Here is a 14450-nt window from a genome sequence, read left to right as displayed (position 1 = left end):
AATAGTGCTGGAGTTAGATGTTGTTGCCCTTTTAAATCTGGTTTTTTTTGTAAACCTGATGAACAATTAACCCTCGTGCTTTTGTACAGTTTGTAAGCTGGAGTTAGATGTTCCTGCCCTTTTCAACTCGGCTGTGACTGTCATATTTTCTTTGAAACAAGGCAAATGGCTTGCCATTCGTTTAATTTAGAGTGAAATATTGTAACAAATCCCAACCAAGGGAAATAACATCACTCTCACCGACTGCTTGAGCTCACTATGCATTACAGAAGCCAAGTGATTAGCCCCCACCAGCACCCACAAACTTATTTCGAACTAGCACATCAAATGGGCTGTAAATTTTCATAGGAAAGGCTGCATGACCGTGACAGATTTGGATTCTGATATTTGGGACCCGCGAGGAAATAGCCCATCCAAGGTGATGTGGACTTACTAGCCAGTCAACAAACAATTCTGCCTACCAGCCGTTGGATTGACATCCAACATCTGTCGTGTATCTTCTATCTCTTGTCTTCTTCTTCCTCCAGCCGCCCAAACCAAACCACCCCGTCGGCTCCGCCTGCTCCCGCCTCCCATGGCTGGCAGCGCCTCCGCCGCCCAGCCCCAACACGCACCCGCGCCCGAACCAGTCAACCCTCATACTCCCCTCTGCCTACGACTGGACCGGCGCATCTTCAATAGCTCCTGTTCGTTCCGTCCGAGGCCTCGGCGTCGTCCTCCGCCTTGCGGCCTTGGTTCGCTCGCCGTGCGCGGTGCGCCACCCTCTTGCGTTGTCAACGTCGTCAACAACCAAGAGGAACAAGGAGATGACTGTACGTGGAGAGGATGACAGTAGGGACCCACCAGCGTCATGGCAGTACGCAAGCAAGTGCCTCTATAGTACAAGCCCAAAAATATGGTTCCTCCTAATGGTTGGACATCTGGGGCTCACGCCATTGTCAACGTAGTCAATAAATGAGAGAATTACACTACGAGCAGCTGACACCAGGGACCCAGCAAGTCGCACAGTTTTTTTTTGAGGAACAAGCAGTTGTTATTTATACTAGTTTTAGTGACGGATCAGGGTAACAACGGGGCTGTGCGGGGGCTGTGGCCCGTCTAGCCAGGGTTTTATTTATGTTTACTACATCATGAGCCCAGTTGTGTTTTTTTCTTGCTGAAAATGGCTAGCCCAGTTCTATTTTTTTTAAGAAATACCCAAACAAGGCCTACTTGCTTTATCGGCCCTGCTGGGCTGCAAATCTTTCAAGACGAGGAGAGTTTCATTCGGTTTGCCCAGAAATGGGATGTACATTTTTAAAACACATCAAACCGGGAATTAGTTTCAATTTTTTTTCATTACAAGATCTTAAATTCCATTGATTTTTATGCGTGGACAATTATTTGGATTTTATATTTATATAAATTATTTTTCAAAATAGTTTGAATGTGAATCGATATTTCTGGATTAAAAATAGTTGACCGCACCGAAATATGCAAAATTTCGTATACTTTTTAACCGTGGCCACAATATGGGGTATAATGCTAACAAAAAGAAGATGGGCTCCAAAAAAATTCTTAAGAATTAGCAAATGGGCTGTACATTATTAGAAATAATGGCAGATGTGTTGTATGCTGTTTTCCACGGATTTGAGGCTGACTTGTGCGCCTACTACAGGTTGAGGCGTATGCTTTCATAAAAAAAGGTTGACGCACACGCAACGCCCTGTCAACTTAGTCAACACACGAGAGCAGTGACTGTTGGATGTCCATCCAACGGCTGTCGTGCTTCTTCAATCTCTGCTCTTCATGCTCCAGGCGCTCAAACAAATGCCGGCGGGACTGCCTGCTCCCTCCTCCCGCGGCCGGCTATGCTGCCGCGCAGGCCTCGCGGCCCCACCGTACTCCCATCGCTGGCCTAGCCATCCCTCTACTCACCCACACATGCTGTTATTCTCCGGCGACGACAGACGAACCATTAAACCCTCGTACTCCTCCGTGTGGGAAACAACTGCCGAGTATTCCCTGGCTCCGTGTCGTTCCCTTCCTAGGCCTCGCCATCGTCCACCGCCCTGGTGCTCTCGGCGCGGCCTGGTCAACGTGGTCAATGAACGACATCCATCGGAAGTGGACTGTACGTGGAGAGGCTGACAGCTGGGTCCACGGCCGCACGCAAGGAAATGCCCCCTTATTACGCGCAAAATAATGATTCCTCCACCTGACAACTAGGACCCACAGGAAGGGCCTATGTATTTCGCGAAAAAAAACGTTCCCCCCGCTGACAGGTCGGACCCACCAGCTATATCTTCGCGCGCAAGGAAGTGCCTCCTTATTACGCCCAAAAAAATGAATACCCCCTGCTAGCTGGGACCCACCATATTGTTGGGCTGACTTGTGGGCCTACTAAGTTGACGGGGACGGAGGGCTTTGTCAACTTAGTCAATACTCCAGTGACCGTATGATGTCCATCCAACGGCCATAGTGCTTCTTCAACCTCTGGTCTTCTTGCTCCAGCCGCCCAAAGCAGCGCCGGTCGTGCCGCCTGCTCCTGCCTCCCGTGGCCGGTTGTGCTACCGCGGAGGCCTCACCGCCCCCATACTACTCCCACCACTGGCCAGGCCATCCCTCCACTCACCTACACCCCCTGTTATTCTGTGGCAACGGCAGCCTCACACCGCAGCCGAACCAGTGAACGCTCGTACTCCTCTCCGCGTGGGCATCCACTGCCGCGTCTTGCCCGGCTCCGCGTCGTCCCCTTCCTAGGCCTCACCGTCGTCCACCGCCGTGGTGGCATGGTCAATGTGGTCAACGACCGACTTCCATCGGAAGAGTACTGTACGTGGAGAGGCTGACAGCTGGGTCCACGGCAGCCGCAAGGAAGTGCCTCCTTATTACGCGGAAAATAATTATTTGTCCACCTGACAGCGGGGACCCACCGGACGGGCCACCAGTATTTTGCGAAAAAAATCGTTTCCCCCTGAATGCTGGGACCCACCGGATGGGCCACCGTATTTCGCGAAAAAAATGTTCCCCCCACTGTCAGCTCAGACCCACCGGAAGTGCCTCCTTATTACGCACAAAAAAAAATGAATACTCCCCCGGCTAGTTGGGACCCACCTTGGTGGGAGGCTGACTTGTGGGCCTACTAAGTTGACGGGGACGAAGGGCTTTGTCAACTTAGTCAATATGAATGATTCTAGCTCCAGTGACCGTACGATGTCCATCTAATGGCCGTAGTGCTTCTTCAACCTCTGGTCTTCTTGCTCCAGCCGCCCAAAGCAGCGCCGGTCGTGCCGCATGCTCCTGCCTCCCGTGGCCGGCTGTGCTGCCGCAGAGGCCTCACCGCCCCCTACTATTCCCACCGCTGGCCAGGACCTGCGGCGACGGCAGCCTCACACCGCAGCCGAACCAGTGAACCCTCGTACTCCTCTCCGCGCGGGCTTCCACTGCCACGTCTTCCCCGGCTCTGCGTCGTCTCCTTCCTAGGTCTCGCCGTCGTCCACCGTCGTGGTGCTCTCCGCGCGGTGTGGTCAACGTGGTCAAGGAATGACTTCCATCGGAAGAGTAATGTACGTGGAGAGGCTGGCAGCTGGGTCCACGGCCATAGCCCAGTTTTTTTGTGATTTTCCAAGTAAGTCGCTTTGTCAGGCATGTTGGGCTGCAAATCTTTCAAGACGACGAGAGCTTTCATCCGGCTGGCCGAGAAAATGGCCCATCAGTAATGAGAAATGGGCTGTACATTTTTAAAACACATCAAACCGGCAATTATTTTCAAATATCTTTTTTTTCATTTCAAGATTTTAAATTACGTCAATTTTTTATGCGTGGAGAATTTGTTGGATTTTATATTGATATACATTTAATTTGAAAATCAGTTTGAATGTGAGTCGAAATTTCGGGATTAAAAACAGTTCGGACCGCACCGAAATATGCAAAATTTCGTATAATTTTTTAACCGTGGCCACAATATGGGCTGTAATGCTAACAAAAAGAATATGGGCTCCAAAAAAACATTAAGGATTAGCAAATGGGCTGTAAATTATTAGAAATAATGGCAGATGGGTTGTATGCTGTTTTCCACAGATTTGAGGCTTTCCTAACGAAAAGGTTGACGCACAAGCACTGACTGTTGGATGTCCATCCAACGGCCGTCGTGCTTCTTCAATCTCTACTCTTCCTGCTCCAGCCGCTCAAACAAGCGTCGGCGGGACTGCCTGCTCCCTCCTCCCCGCGGCCGGCTGTGCTGCCGCGCAGGCCTCACCGCCCCATCGCACTCCTATCGCTGGCCTAGCCATCCCTCTACTCACCCACACCTGCTGTTATTCTCCGGCGACGGCAGGCGAACCAGTAAACCCTCGTATAGTCGTACTCCCCTCCGCGTGGGAAACAACTGCCGAGTCTTCCCTGCCTCTGTGTCGTCCCCTTCCTAGGCCTCGCCGTCGTCCACCGCCGTGGTGCTCTCGGCGCGGCATGGTCAATGTGGTCAACGACTGACTTCCATCGGAAGAGTACTGTGCGTGGAGACGCTGACAGCTGGGTCCGCGGCCGCAGCAAGGAAGTGCCTCCTTATTACGCACAAAATAATTATTCCTCCACCTGACAGCGGGGACCCACCGGACGGGCCACCGTATTTCGCGAAAAAAACGTTTCCCCCCTGACTGCTGGGACCCACCAGCTACACCTTCGCACGCAAGGAAGTGCGTCCGGGCAAAAAAAAAACGATTCGCCCCCCTGACTGCTGGGACCCACTAGCTACGTCTTCGCACGCAAGGAAGTGCCTGACAATCGGGACCCACCTGGTCAAAGCGTACGTAGCGTTGTCATTCTGGTCGCGAACGTGTACGTACATATATACTGGTGGATGTAGAGGCGCGCACGTGTCGTAGTAGAGGCGCGCACGTAGCATGTACACGTACGTACAGCGGCCAGGGTGCAAGAAAGAAAATACGGCCACGTATGTGTACATACGGGCGGGGTCTCGAACGCCTACTCGCGCATACGTACGGCGAGGGCTCGTTGACATGGCTGGGTCGGAACGGAGAAACAACGTCGTCGTCGTGTTCATGGGGAGGCAACGGAATGCGTCGTGTTCATGGGGAGGCAACGGAATGCGTCGTGTTCATTGGGAGGCAACGGAACGTGTGGGAGCCAACCGGCTGGGTCGGAACGGAATGCGTGGTCATGTTCATCGGGAGGGCTTGGACGGAACAGGCGATGGAAACGAGGCCTGGTGTACCGCAGAACGGAGGAAATGGCCTTGTGTTCGACCGGCCACGTTCGAAACGGGATCCTATTCATCGGGAGGGGTCTGGCATACCGCAAAACGGATGAAACGGACCTCCTACGGTCGAAACGGGGGTCCTGTTGATCGAGAGGGGTGTGGCGTACCGCAAAACGGACGAAACGGACCTCCTACGGTCGAAACGGGGGTCCTGTTCATCGGGAGGGGTGTGGCGTACCGCAAAACGGGACTCCACGGGATACTGTTCATCTCCACCGTCGACCTCCTCCAGCCTCCACGGGCTACCGTCGACCTCCTCCAGCCTCCACGGGCTCCTGTTCATCCAGCCTCCACCGCGCGCTACTCCACCGGCTACTGTTCAACCACCCCTCCACGGGCATCCCTCCACCGTCTACTGTTCATCCAGCCCTCCACACCACGGGGTCCTGTTCAACCACCCCTCCACGGGCACCCCTCCACCGTCTACTGTTCATCCAGCCCTCCACACCACGGGGTCCTGTTCATCCAGAGGAACGCCACCGCTCACTGTTCATCCAACCCCCCCCCCCCTCCCCCGCAACGCTCACTGTTCATCCAATCGATCGGCTTCAGTTAGCAACAGTAGAGAAGGAATCGCTCGACCGGGTTCAGTTAACAGCCATCGATCGATCGCTCGGGTTCAGTAACGCGTAGCCTGCAGTGCAATCGCTCGGGTTCAGTTAGAGCCCAACGCCTCACTCGGGTTCAGTTAGAGCCAACGCCTCGCACACACGCGCGTACGTGTATGAGAGAAACGCGCATCGCTTGGCCCCCGACCTCCCACCGTAACCGGGAACTCCCCGAAATTTTCCTCGCCCTCGCTTCTACCACGGTTTTTTCCGTCATGGACGGCCCAAAGAATGTCATGCAGCTGCGTCTCCGGCCCGCCCAGGACGAAAAGCCCATTTTCTGTCATGATTTTTTGTCATAGAAGTAGGAGCCCACCACATCTATGATGATATCGGGTTTTGTCACAATTATCGTCATAGAAGTGTCATATGTATGACAGGAAAAAAAATTCGTTCGGCCCAAAATGTCACGGATGTGTCTTTTTTTGTAGTGCTTGCTGTTCGCCGCGGTTGGGCGTGCCGTGGGGTCGATGAGGTGCGCCGGGGCGAGGATGCTGGAGACGGCCGGGGGGTACTCGATGACGAAGCACACGCCCGGGGCCGACGACGTCCAGTCGACTGCCGTCGTGTAGTCGATGATGGCCCAGGGCGGGTGTGATGATGCGGCGGCGGTGGAGAGGGAGTGGCGGAGGCGGCCGGAGACGGCGGCGATGATGGACAGGGAACGGCGGAGGTAGGCGGAGAGGTCCGCGGTGGACAGGGAGCGGCCGGAGATAGCGGTGGAGGAGAGGCCGAGGAGTCGCCGGAATGACGACATGGCGGTGGTGTCTCCTCGCAGTCGCAGAGCTTGGTGCGGTCCGTTTGGTTGTTGGATGTTTGGTACTGTAGCAGACGCCCCCTGTCACTGCCGCACAGCAGGTGTCTGACTCATCAGACGAAAGAAAAGGAAAAAGGTTGCGTGGAGCGAATTCGAAAGTTAAGACCGAGAATCCCGGATTTCAAATTTGAAAATGTAGATATACTTCAGGTTGCTTACTACGGTCAAAACCACTGTTTTGACCTTTACTGATAAGTTTAAAGAGATGACCCTTGTTTGAAAGTATTTCACGATCTGACTCTTTTGCTACCATCACACGTCGTGGTGGTGCATTAGACAAGCTACTGCCATAGTCATCAGCCGCCTGTAGAATTGTATCGAATTGTATTGAATAATTGTTGATGCAATATTGTGCCAGTACAAGAGGTATATATAAGAGCCAAGCCACACCTGACCTAGCCCTATTACAAACCGAGTAGGAGTCCTAATCCTATTACAAGTTGTATTCTAACATCCCCCCGCAGTGTCAACGGTAGGCTCGACGACATTGAGACTGAAATGAATGTCTTGAAACGGAGTAGTCGCCAGGCCTTTAGTAAAGATATCAGCGAACTGAGCAGAAGTAGGCACGTGGAGAACGCGAACTTGACCGAGAGCCACCTTCTCTCGAAAAAAATGAATGTTGATCTCAATATGCTTGGTGCGACAGTGTTGAACCGGATTCCCTGACATGTAGACAGCTGAAATGTTATCACAGTAAACAATGGTAGCTTGCTCAATAGGACGGTGCAGCTCCGACAGCAACTGGCGCAACCAAATCGTTTCAGCAACCGCATGAGCCACATCGCGGTACTCAGCTTCAGCAGACGAGCGGGAGACCGTAACCTGCCCTTTTGAAGACCAAGAAACCAAATTGTACCAAGAAAAACACAAAATCCGGATGTGGACCTACGAGTATCTGGACAACTACCCAGTCTGCATCAGTGTAAGCTGTCAAGGAGGTGGGAGAGGATTTGTTGATATGAAGACCAAGTCTAGTGTGCCTTTGAGATATCGAAGAATACGTTTGACATGATTGTAGTGTGGAATACGAGGATCATGCATGTATAAAAAAGCTCGTTGCACAGCAAAAGAAATTTCAAGACGAGTGAGAGTAAGATACTGAAGTGCACCGGTAAGACTACGATAAACAGAAGGATCAGAGAAAGGATCACCGTCGGCAGAGAGTTTGGAACCTGTATCAATAGGGGTACGAGAAGTTTGAGAATTGAGCATACCAGCACGAGAAAGAAGATCCAGAGTGTACTGACGTTGAGACAAGAAAAGACTAGAGGAGTCACGGATAACAGCAATACCTAAGAAGTGGTGAAGACGACCTAAATCTGTCATAGAGAATTCGTGGCGAAGAAGAGAGATAATGTGATCTAAAAATTGTTGGGAGGAAGCTGTGAGGATAATATCATCAACATATAAAAGAAGGTAAGCAGTGTTGTTGTTGTGATGAAAGGTGAAGAGTGAAGTGTCAGAACGGGAAGGGGTAAAACCAATGGTTTGAGCATAAGTAGAAAAACATTGGAACCAGACACGTGGTGCTTGTTTAAGACCATAAAGATATTTTTGAAGAAGACAAACATGATTAGGATAGGAGGAATGTTCGAAGCCAAGAGGTTGTTGACAATAGACTGTTTCTTGAAGAGAGTCATGAAGGAAAGCATTTTTGACATCGAGTTGATGAATTGGCCAGGAAGAAGAGACGGTGATGCTAAGGACAGTGCGAATAGTGCTGGGCTTGACAACTGGAGAGAAAGTCTCATCATAATCGATGCTGTGTTGCTGAGAGTAACCACGGCATACCCATCGAGCCTTATAACGTGCAAGACTCCCATCAGAATTAAATTTATAGCGAAAAAACCATTTGCCCGAAACGATATTTGTATTGGAAGGACAAGGAACTAACTGCCACGTGTTATTCTGCAAAAGGGCATCATATTCATCTTTCATAGCTGCGGCCCAATTAGGATCTAGGAGAGCTGATTTGTAAGATTTGGGTAGAGAGGAAGGAGATAAAGATGCATGAAGATTGAGACGATCTTTTGCAGATAAACGAAACCCGGACTTGGCACGTGTGCGCATGGTATGATCGTTAGTAGGAGCTGGAACGGGAATAGCATGAGCAGGAGGGGTGCGGGAAGATGTGGTGGACGCGTCCAGCGCAGCGGAGGAAGCGGACACAGGAGATGGTGGTGAAGACTGCGGCTACAGGAGGTCTGCCACGTCAGAGTGTAATGTGTTTTCCTCTGCCGGGACAGAGGTGATGACAGAAGTGGTGGCAGCAGGATCTGCTACTGCGGCTGGTTTCGCTGGATTGGTCAGCGGGTGAAAGAATGGAAGATGATTGCGATGAGAGGGACTAGTGGACGGCGCGGGTGAGTTGGAATCTAATTGTTGATGCTCGGAAAAGGGGAAAATGTTTTCAGCAAATGTTACATGACGAGACACATGAACACGACCACTAACAAGATCTAGACAATGATAACCCTTGTGTTTTTCAGAAAAACCTAGATGGACACACGGGATAGAGTGCGGGGAAAGTTTGTTAGGAGAAGTGGAGTAGGATTTTGGAAAACAAAGACAACCGAAGACGCGAATGTCGGAGTAATTTGGATGAGAGAGAAATAAAGAGAAGTAAGGAGTAGTTTGTGGGTTAACTTTAGATGGACGAATATTGAGTAAATATGTGGCCGTGTGGAGTGCCTCTGCCCAGAACATCGACGGCATAGAAGATTGAATAAGCAGAGTGCAAATGATGTCATTAAGAGTACGAAGAGAACGCTCGGCTTTGCCGTTTTGAGGGGAGGTATAAGGACAAGAGAAACGTAAGAGAATTCCATATTGTAGAAAGAAATTTTGATTTTTAAAGTTGTCAAATTCACGACCATTATCACATTGTATGAATATTATAGGTAGGAAAAAGTGGACCAAGACATAGCGCTGAAAGTTAAGGAATATATTATGAACGTCGGATTTGTTGCGTAAAGGAAAAGTCCAAACATAATGAGTAAAATCATCAAGAATCACGAGATAATACTTAAAACCGGATACACTTTCTATTGGTGATGTCCAGAGATCACAATGAAGTAATTCAAAAGGAAAAGTACTAGAGGATTGAGAGGAACTAAAGGGAAGGCGAACATGTTTGCCTAATTGACATGACTGACACACAGAAGAATTATGAGAGTCTCTATTACAAGGTATTGAAAATTCACTAAGAAGTGTGGATAACACATTTTTATTGGGATGGCCGAGATGTTGGTGCCACATATCAACAGAGGCCACCATAGATGTTGGAGGAGCAGCGACCGGAACACCATGGAGAGAATATAAATCACCGGAGCTATTGAATCGAGCGATCTCGGCCTTGGTTGGGTAGTCCTTCAGGGACAGACCAAAGGGCTGAAACTCAACAGAAACATGATTATCAGTGGTGATTTGGCGAACAGAAATCAGATTTTTAATAAGAGCAGGAGCTACAAGAACATCACGAAGAAGCAAAGGCTTAGTTGGGGATTGGATTTGAGCCTGACCGACACAGTAAATAGGAATAGAAGATCCATCACCGAGAGTAATAGAGGTAAAAGATGAAGGTGTGCAAGAAGAAATAAGCAAATTACTCGATGCAGACATATGACGAGAAGCACCAGAATCGAAAATCCAATCCGTACCTGAGTTCCCTTGTGCAGCAAAGTTGTTCATGGCTTGTAGAAAAGCAGCTTGGTCCCAACACGGAGATGAAGTAGAGGCCGGTGTAGTCATGGGAGCTTGCAGGTGTGGTGGCATCGGCAATTGGGCCGGCATCGGCGTAAAGAGAGAGACACCATCATTGTACTGCTACATGTAGGGGGCGATGGAGTGCTACCTCTTGAGCACTGCGTTGGTTTTCCCTGAAGAGGAAAGGGTGATGCAGCAAAGTAGCGTAAGTATTTCCCTCAGTTTTTGAGAACCAAGGTATCAATCCAGTAGGAGGCTACGCACGAGTCCCTCGCACCTACACAAACAAATAAATCCTCGCAACCAACGCGATAAGGGGTTGTCAATCCCTACACGGTCACTTACGAGAGTGAGATCTGGTAGATATGATAAGATAATATTTTTGGTATTTTTATGATAAAGATGCAAAGTAAAATAAAAGCAACGGAAATAACTAAGTGTTGGAAGATTAATATGATGGAAAATAGACCCGGGGGCCATAGGTTTCACTAGTGGCTACTCTCAAGAGCATAAGTATTTTACGGTGGGTGAACAAATTACTGTTGAGCAATTGACAGAATTGAGCATAGTTATGAGAATATCTAGGTATGATCATGTATATAGGCATCACGTCCGAGACAAGTAGACCGACTCCTGCCTGCATCTACTACTATTACTCCACACATCGACCGCTATCCAGCATGCATCTAGAGTATTAAGTTCATAAGAACAGAGTAACGCTTTAAGCAAGATGACATGATGTAGAGGGATAAATTCATGCAATATGATAAAAAAACCCCATCTTGTTATCCTCGATGGCAAAATACAATACGTGCCTTGCTGCCCCTACTGTCACTGGGAAAGGACACCACAAGATTGAACCCAAAGCTAAGCACTTCTCCCATTGCAAGAAAGATCAATCTAGTAGGCCAAACCAAACTGATAATTCAAAGAGACTTGCAAAGATAACCAATCATACATAAAAGAATTTAGAGAATATTCAAATATTGTTCATAGATAAACTTGATCATAAACCCACAATTCATCGGTCTCAACAAACACACCGCAAAAGAAGATTACATCGAATAGATCTCCACAAGAGAGGGGGAGAACATTGTATTGAGATCCAAAAAGAGAGAAGAAGCCATCTAGCTAATAACTATGGACCCGAAGGTCTGAGGTAAACTACTCACACTTCATCGGAGAGGCTATGGTGTTGATGTAGAAGCCCTCCGTGATCGATGCCCCCTCCGGCGGAGCTCCGGAACAGGCCCCAAGATGGGATCATGTGGGTACAGAAGGTTGCGGCGGTGGAATTAGGTTTTTGGCTCCGTATCGGATCGTTTGGGGGTATGTAGGTATATATAGGAGGAAGGAGTACGTCGGTGGAGCAACGTGGGGCCCATGAGGGTGGAGGGCGCACCCAGGGGGGTAGGCGCGCCCCCTACCTCGTGGCTTCCTGGTAGCTTTCTTCACGTAGGGTCCAAGTCCTCTGGATCATGTTCGTTCCGAAAATCACGTTCCCGAAGGTTTCATTCCGTTTGGACTCCGTTTGATATTCTTTTTCTGTGAAACTCTGAAATAGGCAAAAAAACAGCAATTCTGGGCTGGGCCTTTGGTTAATAGGTTAGTCCCAAAAATAATATATAAGTGAATAATAAAGCCCAATAATGTCCAAAACAGAAGATAATATAGCATGGAGCAATCAAAAATTGTAGATACGTTGGAGACGTATCAAGCATCCCCAAGCTTAATTCCTGCTCGTCCTCGAGTAGGTAAATGATATAAACAGAATTTTTGATGTGGAATGCTACTTGGCATAATTTCAATGTAATTGTTCTTATTGTGGCATGAATGTTCAGATTTGATATGATTCAAGATAAAAGTTTAATGTTGACATAAAAACAATAATATTTCAAGCATACTAACTAAGCAATTATGTCTTATCAAAATAACATAGCCAAAGCAAGTTATCCCTACAAAATCATATAGTTTGGCTATGCTCCATCTTCCCCACACAAAATATTCATATCATGTACGACCCTGGTTTTAGCCAAGCAATTGGTTCATACTTTTAACGCGCTTCGGCCTTTTCAACTCTTACGCAATACATGAGCGCAAGCCATGGATATAGCACTATGGTGGAATAAGGTATAATGGTAGGGGTTATGTGGGAAGACAAAAAAAAGAGAAAGTCTCACATCAACGAGGCTAATCAACGGGCTATGGAGATGCCCATCAATTGATATTAATGCGAGGAGTAGGGATTGCCATGCAACGGATGCACTAGAGCTATAAGTGTATGAAAGCTCAAAAAGAAACTAAGTGGGTGTGCATCCAACTTGCTTGCTCACGAAGACCTCAGGCATTTGAGGAAGCCCATCATTGGAATATTCAAGCCAAGTTCTATAATGAAATTTCCCACTAGTATATGAAAGTGACAAAATGAGAGACTCTCTATTATGAAGATCACGGTGCTACTTTGAAGCACAAGTGTGGTAAAAGGATAGTAACATTGTCCCTTCTCTCTTTTTCTCTCATTTTTTTCTCTTTTCTCTTTTTTTTATTTGGGCTTTCTCTCTTTTTTTATGGCCTTTTTTTATTTAGTCCGGAGTCTCATCCCGACTTGTGGGGGAATCATAGTCTCCATCATCCTTTCCTCACTTGGGACAATGCTCTAATAATGATGATCATCACACTTTTATTTACTTACAACTCATGAATTACAACTCAATACTTAGAACAAAATATGACTCTATATGAATGCCTCCGGCGGTGTACCGGGATATGCAATGAATCAAGAGCGACATGTATGAAAGAATTAAGAACGGTGGCTTTGCCACAAATACAATGTCAACTACATGATCTTGCAAAGCAATATAACAATGATGGAGTATGTCATGATAAATGAAACGGTGGAAAGTTGCATGGCAATATATCTCGGAATGGCTATGAAAATGCCATGATAGGTAGGTATGGTGGCTGTTTTGAGGAAGATATAAGGAGGTTTATGTGTGATAGAGCGTATCATATCACGGGGTTTGGATGCACCGGCAAAGTTTGCACCAACTCTCAATGTGAGAAAGGGCAATGCGCGGTACCGAAGAGGCTAGAAAATTGCGAAAAGGTAAGTGTGCGTATAATCCATGGACTCACATTAGTCATAAAGAACTCATATACTTATTGCAAAAAATTATTAGCCCTCGAAGCAAAGTACTACTACGCATGCTCCTAGGGGAAGGGTTGGTAGGAGTTAACCATCGCGCGATCCCGACCGCCACACAAAGGAAGACAATCAACAAATACTTCATGCTCCGACTTCGTTACATAACGGTTTACCATACGTGCATGCTACGGGAATCACAAACTCCAACAGATGTATTTTTCAATTCCACAATTACTCAACTAGCACAACTATGATATTACCACCTTTATATCTCAAAACAATTATCAAGCATCAAATTTCTCATGATATTAATTAAAGCAAATTGCCATGCTATTTTAATACTCTCAAAATAATATAAGTGAAGCATGAGAGATCAATAGTTTCTATAAAACAAATCCACCACCGTGCTCTAAAAGATATAAGTGAAGCACTAGAGCAAAACTATACAGCTCAAAAGATATAAGTGAAGCACATAGAGTATTCTAATAATTTCCGAATCATGTGTGTGTCTCTCAAAAGGTGTGTACAGCAAGGATGATTGTGGTAAACTAACAAACGAAGACTCAAATCATACAAGACGATCCAAGCAAAACACATATCATGTGGTGAATAAAAATATAGCTCCAAGTAAAGTTACCGACGGAAGTAGACGAAAGAGGGGATGCCTTCCGAGGCATCCCCAAGTTTGGCTTTATGGTGTCCTTAGATTAACTTGGGGGTGCCACGGGCATCCCCAAGCTTAGGATCTTGCCACTCCTGGTTCCATAATCCATCAAATCTTTTACCCAAAACTTGAAAACTTCACAACACAAAACTTAGCAGAAAATCTCGTGAGCTCCTTTAGCGAAATAAAACAAAAGACCACTTCAAGGTACTGTAATGAACTCATTATTTATTTATATTGGTGTTAAA

At 47.6% G+C, this 14450-nt stretch overlaps 1 pseudogene; it reads right to left on the bottom strand.

Annotated features, from left to right (window-relative positions):
* Positions 1-6625, bottom strand: part of LOC109768647 (uncharacterized) — a 35894-nt pseudogene extending 29269 nt beyond the window's left edge.
* Between the last annotated feature and the right edge of the window lie 7825 nt (positions 6626-14450).

The sequence above is a fragment of the Aegilops tauschii genome, chromosome 5, assembly GCF_002575655.3.
Source record: "Aegilops tauschii subsp. strangulata cultivar AL8/78 chromosome 5, Aet v6.0, whole genome shotgun sequence".
In the NCBI taxonomy this organism is placed as follows: Eukaryota; Viridiplantae; Streptophyta; class Magnoliopsida; order Poales; family Poaceae; genus Aegilops; species Aegilops tauschii.
This window is presented reverse-complemented; position numbering and strand designations above follow the sequence as displayed.